This window comes from Callorhinus ursinus, unplaced genomic scaffold (genome assembly GCF_003265705.2).
Source record: "Callorhinus ursinus isolate GAN/ISIS: 27379988/994484 unplaced genomic scaffold, GSC_fseal_2.0 scaffold22, whole genome shotgun sequence".
Taxonomy (NCBI): domain Eukaryota; kingdom Metazoa; phylum Chordata; class Mammalia; order Carnivora; family Otariidae; genus Callorhinus; species Callorhinus ursinus.
Window position 1 is genome coordinate 27,004,587 of NW_027397084.1, and position 7,912 is coordinate 27,012,498.

The 7,912-nt window shown below is 36.9% G+C and overlaps 1 pseudogene; it reads left to right on the forward strand.

Annotated features, from left to right (window-relative positions):
* The first annotated feature begins 357 nt into the window (after positions 1 to 357).
* Positions 358 to 1,194, forward strand: LOC112837784 (protein SET-like; annotated as a pseudogene).
* The last annotated feature ends 6,718 nt before the right edge of the window (positions 1,195 to 7,912 follow it).

A 7,912-nucleotide genomic window follows, 5' to 3' on the forward strand; every position in this document is an offset into this window, starting at 1 on the left:
GTACCCTAAAATTTGAGTGTTTATGGATTAAATATTTTTTTCCCAATTGTCAATCACAAAAATGAAGACAAATCCATTAGTATTAAACTGTTTTGAGGAGCCTAATTCATTTGGGTATATACAGAAACACTTCCACTTTGTTTTTCTAATAACAGCCCCCTCCCACCCTCTGCTATACACATTTCCCACCAGCTAGAAACTCTTAAAATATCTTAAGCTAGATTCTGTAACTTATCAGCCTCTTTTAGACATCATTATAATGGTCTCATTCTAGTGTCTACTATTTGCATCTTTTTATTTAAAAACCTTGGTTGGAGTAATCAGAGGTTCTTCCAGACGTGCCTCTGTCCTGGTTTCATGGAGTTTCCTCACAACGTGGCCCCCAAATGCCAGTCTTCACTCCTGCCACCTCAAATGAAGAAACCGAGACTGCCTCCTGCCCCCAAGCTGAAGATGTTGACCTCTCAGCACTTGCTTAGGGGAGAAAAAGAACACCAAGAAGGAATTAAACATATTGATGAAGTACAAAATGAAATAGACAGACTTAATGAACAAGCCAGTGAGGAGATTTTAAAAGTAGAACAGAAATATAGCAAACTCCACCAACCATTTTTTTTCAGAAGAGGTCGAATTGATTGCCAAAATCCCCAATTTTGGGGTAACAACATTTGTCAACCATCCACAAGTGTCTACACTGCTTGGGAAGGAGGATGAAGAGGTGCTGCAATATTTGACAAGGGTTGAAGTGACAGAATTTGAAGATATTAAATCAGGTTACAGAATAGATTTTTATTTTGATGAAAACCGAAAATAAAGTTCTCTCCAGAGAATTTCATCTGAGTGAGAGTGGTGATCCATCTTCAAAGGCCACCGAAATCAAAAGGAAATCTGGAAAAGATTTGATGAAACATTCAAGTCAAAAACAGAGTAAATTTAGCAAGAAGAGACAGCATGAGGAACCAGAGAGCTTCTTCACCCAGTTTACTGACCATTCTGATGCAGGTGCAGATGAGTTAGGAGAAGTCATCAAAGATGATATTTGGCCAAATCCATTACAGTACTACTTGGTTCCCGATCTGGATGATGAAGAAGGGGAAGGAGAAGAAGTTGATGATGATGATGAAGAAGAAGGAGGATTGAAAGATATTGATGAAGGAGTTGAGGATGACGGAGGATGAAAGAGAAGATGACTAATGGAACACTGATGGAGTCCAACCTTCCTTTTTTAATTTTCTTCAGTTCCTGGGAGCAAGGTGCAGTCTCTCTTTTTTTTCCCCCTCCTCTTGTGCTCATTTGCACTGTTTTTTGAAGTCTCTTTTCTCTCTCTCTGTACCATGGTTCTCAACTTATTTTGGGGGGAAATACTTTGAGCAGAATACAATGGGAAAAGAATCTCTGCCCTTTGCCGTTCCAAATTCATTTTTATCCCTTCCTGTCTCAACAAAAACTTTGTGGAATCAATACCACTATGCTCTGTGGGAAACAAGAAAAACCTACTCCCTTAGCTTTGCTGGGAGTTGGAGGGTGCTAGGCCCCTGTGTAGTAGTGCATAGAATTCTAGCTTTTTTCCTCCTTTCTCTGTATATTGGGCTCAGAGATTACACTGTGACTCTATGTGAATATGAACAATTAGCATGTACCAACATGTACCTGTCTACTTTGTGTTGTTTAAAAAAAAGAAAAAAAACTTAAAAAATGGAGTTATAGAAGGTCAGGAAAGGGTGGGTTTGAGATGTTTGGGTGGGTTAACTGGGCATTTTGACAACATGGCTTCTCCTTTGGCATGTTTAATTGTGATGTTTAATGGACATCCTTGCAGTTTAAGATGACACTTTTAAAATAAAACTCTCTCCTAATGATGACTTGAACCCTGCCACTCGATGGGAGAATCAGCAGAACCTATAGGATATTGTTTGGAATTGACATTCTTTATTGTAGTTTTGTTCCTGTTTATTTTTTTTTAAATGTTTTATTTATTTATTTGAGAGAGCGAGAAAGCACATGAGAGGGGGTAGGGTCAGAGAGAGAAGCAGACTCCCCGTCGAGCAGGGAACCCGATGTGGGACTCGATCCCGGGACTCCAGGATCATGACCTGAGCCAAAGGCAGTTGCTCAACCAACTGAGCCACCCAGGCGCCCGTTCCTGTTTATTTTTAAATTTTCTTTTTGTTTCACTGGAAAGGAAAGATGAGGCTCAGTTTTTTTATATTTTTATTATTTTTTAAATTTAATTTTATTATGTTAATCACCATACATCACATCATAGTTTTTGAGGTAGTGTTCCATGATTCATTGTTTGCGTATAACACCCAGTGCTCCATGCAGTACGTGCCCTCTTTAATACCCATCACCAGGCTAACCCATTCCCCCACCTCCCTCCCCTCTAGAACCCTCAGTTTGTTTCTCAGGGTCCATAGTCTCTCATGGTTTGTCTCCCCTTCCAATTTCCCCCCCTTCATTTTTCCCTTCCTACTATCTTCTTCTTCTTCTTCTTTTTTTTTACATATAATGTATTATTTTTTTCAAAGGTACAGGTCTGTGATTCATCAGTCTTACACAATGCACAGCACTTAGTTTTAAATGTTAAAAGTGTACAAGTTACTTTGTTACAATAAAACTAAATGTGTACACACATACACACACAAATAAAAACCTTGATTGATTATCTTCCTAACAGATTATCTTCCTGAACCTGGTACAGGCTAAGGTTGGGCTAGGGAAGAAGGGAGCTGGAGAAGGAACAGAGGAGAAGGCAAACGCCTTCTGACTTGATGAGGTTGGTGCCTCCCCTGGGTTAGATGCTATTGAATTTATTACCCAAGGGCTTGGCTTGGATGCATAGTGGTTCTAAGGTACACCTGCAAGTAGCACCCTTAGGAACTGGTGAATCCTAGTGAGATTTGTTCACATCTTTTGGATTACCCCCAGCTGAAGGCACCATGTGTTTCCTTCTTTCCCCTCTATACCACAGTGGCCCCAATGGGACTGTAGCCTTCAATTTCACCTACCCTTCCAGGCCAGCATTCAGACTTGTGGACCTATGGGAATACCTAGAACATATCTCCTTGAACAGAGACTGGAGGTGCCCCATTCCTCTACCATTTTGTCTTTTTTTTTTTTTTTTAAAGATTTTATTTATTTATTTGACAGAGAGAGACACAGCGAGAGAGGGAACACAAGCAGGGGGAGCAGGAGCGGGAGAGGGAGAAGCAGGGTTCCCGCCGAGCAGAGAGCCTGATGCGGGGCTTGATCCCAGGACCCTGGGATCATGACCTGAGCCGAAGGCAGACACTTAACGACTGAGCCACCCAGGCGCCCCTACCATTTTGTCTTTTCATGTTGTTTTTCCCTTGCTTGGCAAGACTTCTGGCCAAGCATTCAACTGGAGCTTCTGTCTTCACATCTCAATTCTTTTCTTTGGCTTTGGACAAAGGAAACATTTGACTTTCCTCAGTCACAGGATAGAAGGAATGGATTTCAAAAATATAAGCCTATCCCCTTATGCCCCCTGCCAAGCTAACCTTCATCTCTCAGTTGTTTTCTTGTATTTTTTGGTGAGTGTGTATGGGAAGTCAGGGTTCATTGTAAAGCTATATTTCTGAATTAGTCTTCTTAGTAGGACTTATAGGGAGATCATAGGTTTGCAGAACCTAGAAGATGGGGTAGACAGCACCTATTGTCCTTAGCTATGGGCTTTGACATTGTTTCCAGAAAAATCAGAAAACCTTCACTTTCCATCCTGTTATGTTCCCTGCTAGAAGATTGAGATCTATTTCTGAGCTGAAAAATAGCAATTGTCATCAAAGCTATTTATGCAGTATACTAACTTCTTCTATGTATTAATGACATGAGTCATTATAGATGGGTTTTTTTCTCCCAGAACCTATTAGAGACTCCAAATCATAACTGGAACCTAACCCTGGACAGATCAACTTAACTTCAAAAAACTGTCTTAAACTAGGGCTTCTGTGTATGTCCTGCCCAATGCTTCCCAAGTTGATAGTTTTAGTATGGAACTAACTGTTCAGGTTTTGAAATATCAGTATTTATGTGACTAAAATTCTTCATGTTTGGAAAACCAGCCAACTATGATAAAACTGTTGGAGGCAGATGATGGAGGATGGGCATATTATAAAACTGGGACTAATTTTTTTTTTAAGATTTATTTATTTACTTTAGAGAGAGAGAGAGAGAGAGAGAGAGAGAGAGAGAGAGAGAGCGCTGGGGTAGAGAGAAACTCAAGCAGACTCTGCGCTGAGTGTGGAGCCTGATGCCATGACCCTGAGATCATGCACTGAGCCGAAATCAAGAGTTGGATGGTCAACGGACTGAGCCACCCAGGTACTCCAAACTGGGACTAATTCTAGGAAATGTCTTGGTGCAATAAAATCAGCCATGATGCCAAGCTGTGCAGTTGGGTTCTTTTCATTCAGTCAAATTCTTTGCAAGCTAAAACATTCTTTCTGTTTGTTGTCATTTAGGTTTATTTTAGCAGCGCTTTCTATTATGATAAGTTTTCTCATGTTTAGCTGACTGAAAAAAAACCCCTGAGTTTTAAATTTCTTTTCACAGCTAAAGAACCAAATTTGACACTATCAGTGAATTAAAAATTTATAAACTTACATTGTTAAGGCCTAAGGCTTAAATCAAATGGGAATTACTGAGATTGAGGTAAAAATGAAGTAATTTAAACATGTATGTGAACACCAAGGAAATATTTGATGAGCACACAGTCTTCTAAGTTTACAAATGTCACAAATTATTTTAAAATATTTGACATTTAATAAAGTCCAAGCTCATGGTACCCAGTATTTCCCCCCCCCTTATTTATTTATTTTAAAAACATATGTAATTTTTTAGGGGAAATTTAATTCACATGTTTTGGATTCATTTGGCTATGTCATCAAAATTCTTTTGTAAGAATCACATTGCATCCAAGTAGTCTTTTAGTGTATTTGAAAATAAGTTTTTTTTTTTTAATTTCTTTTTTCCCTTGTTAAATGGGACCATCTTTTTTCTCTGGTAGATGAATTCAAACAGAAAGAGATGTGTTTTATTGATAATTCTGTGACTATGAATGTCAGATTATTTTATTAAAATATAAAATGAATTTTTTATTACAAAAATAATTTTGCTTACTGTCTGCATTTAGAGAGCATTTCATTAGTGGCAATGATAGGACTGGCAATTGTAATTACAAAGAGTCACATAATTATTTTATAAGTTGCAACCTAAAAGTTCCAAGTCAAATCCACTTTTGATATGTGAAGCGGGATCTAGTATTATTAAGAGCATACTACATGTCAGGCAATGGACTCAACACTTCATGTATAATTTAAAAGCATCTTATTCTTACATCCTTTTGTATGAGCATCTCAGAAAAGGGACAGCCAAGATTCAGTCTGGTTAGGTAATTGCCCAAGGCCATGCACAGGGGAAGTGGTAAAATTAAGGTTTGGACCAGGGTAATCCGCTTAAAAAATTGATTCTCTGTGGTAGAAAATAATTCACTTCTGCTTTAATTATTGTAGCTAAAATAGAAATGTGTTATTGATTTTCCCTGAGGTTAAATGGATTTGACTATAACAAGTTATACTGTAGATATTTATAATTAAATACTCAGTATACCCATGAACCTGGGCATATTTGCCAAAATAAATATCATTGTTCTTTATTTAGACAACTTCTTAAATCCATTTATTATATATCTATTGGGTAGCTACTATATGCAAATAAATTATTATTGAAAACATTTTTGATTCCTGAATATTCTGTCACAGAAACTTTGCATAAAGAACCAACTAGTTTTAACAAAGAATTAGTTTTAGCAGATAACACGGGCAAAACAATAAGTACCCCTACTATATCACCAGAGGGATATATTAATATGCTGAAGGGCAAATTCTCTTATCAATTTTATTTTTCTGTATTAGAGGTCAATCATGCGATAGTAAAAAACAGCCCTCAAATCTCGGTAGTTAAAACAACAAAATTTATTTCTTGCTCAATCTCCATGTCCAATGCAGGTTGAGGGAGGAAGGACTTATTTTAGTCATGTAGGAACCCTTACTGATGGAATGCCATCTTTACAGGTAGGAAAAGCTGGGGAGTTCCTTCTATTAGTAATGCACTTTTCTGAGCTAGTCACGTGGCACACTCAACTTCAATCACAGGAGCAGGGGGGACCAGAACTCCGTGAGCAGTATAGTGTCAGCTATAGCACCTAACCTGTCTTTGTTTTTTTTTTTTAATTTTTTATTGTTATGTTAATCACCATACATTACATCATTAGTTTTTGATGTACTGTCTTTGTTTTTAATGAACTAATTTATCCAGAATTTGTGCTGGTTTATAATTGCTTTTGGAAATGAAAAATAATTAGAATAATCATGTCCAGAATAGATCAAATTCAGTTCATATGTAAGTGGATTTCTTCATGTGTTAAATATGCACTTTCTTAGTAGTTAAAATTAGAATATGGGATGTGATTATGCATTAAATAATTCAATATGTACACTTAAAATAGCTTCTGCCAGGGTCACTATACTATTTTAGTAACCTGGTAGTTGTGTCAGTTAGATGTTAGATGTGTTATTTAGTAGTTAGATGATCCTTATTTCCACCATCCATGCTGATTCCATTTTCCTCTCTCTTGATTTTCTTTGTATTCCACTCTATTACATGGGTTTTAAAAAATGTGGCTTTTCCCCTCTTATGGGCTTATAAATTAGCTCTAGGGTCAAGATAAGACCACTTTGGGTAATGTAGCAGAAGAGACAGAAGCTTTAACTTGGGTACATTTCTCTTGCAAATGCAAAACCAAAGCCTTGCATTTTCCCTCTGGCCTCACCATCTGTAGTAAAGCTGTATGGAAGGGGGCCAGAAAGTAAAAAAAAAAGATAGGTGTTGGAAACTGTATGAGAACATTTTTTTTTTAACCCTGAAGATTGCTCTGTTCTGTTTAAACAAAGCCTTTCTTTTACCAAACATCCTCAGCAATCATTAACATTTTCAGTATTGAACTGAATTGCTGTACAGTATTGGAATTAAAATGTTATTCACTGGAAAGAGTTATTTAGTTTTCCTATAAAATAATAGTGATTTGCCACCTTCTTAAGGAAAGGTGCTTCTTGATCTAAAATATTTTAGGTGTCTTAGGTTTAGGGTTCTTTCCCACCCCTGAGGAAAGCATCCCTAACATGATGATGGGAATCCATGAGACAACACTATCGATTTATAAAAATTAAGTTTGCAACTTTTTATAACTTTTTAAAAAGGGAAAATCAAAGTGAAGTACCTTTAAGATATGCCACTTTATTGTATAGATTGTCAGGGATAAAAGCATTGCTTAAAAGGAATCAATTCAGGTGTGTTGGCAAAGGGGCAAATGTTTGTATAAGTGGTAATGGACATAAGATCAAACACTCCAGTAAAACACATGGAGGAAAATGATGGCATTTGGTAATACCTGTGTTTCTTTATTAAATAGTTATTATTTTATTTTCCTTCAACTTTTTAATGCACTAAAAATAATTAAGGGTTCCCTAAGAAATTTAAGAACAATTATGGAAAACAATGACCCAAAGAAAACTATAAATCACAACAACTAAAGCAACGCATTTGGACTGTTCAATGTAATTATGTTATTTTCCTTGGAGAGTAAACTCTGACATGTGACTTGGCAGCTGTGTTCTTTTGTATTGTTTAGTGGCTGCTCTATGGAGACCAGACTCACATCAGCTTAATAGTGAGGGACTTGGCAATTGTTTCCTTGAAAGAGTCATTCTGAAAATTCTTGTACTAAAATAACTTTTTGGTCATTTTATTCAATTAGAAAATTTTGAGAAAAACATAAATTCTTGTATGAGACAATAAGATGACGAATGTAACTTAATTACCACTGCATTCTTCA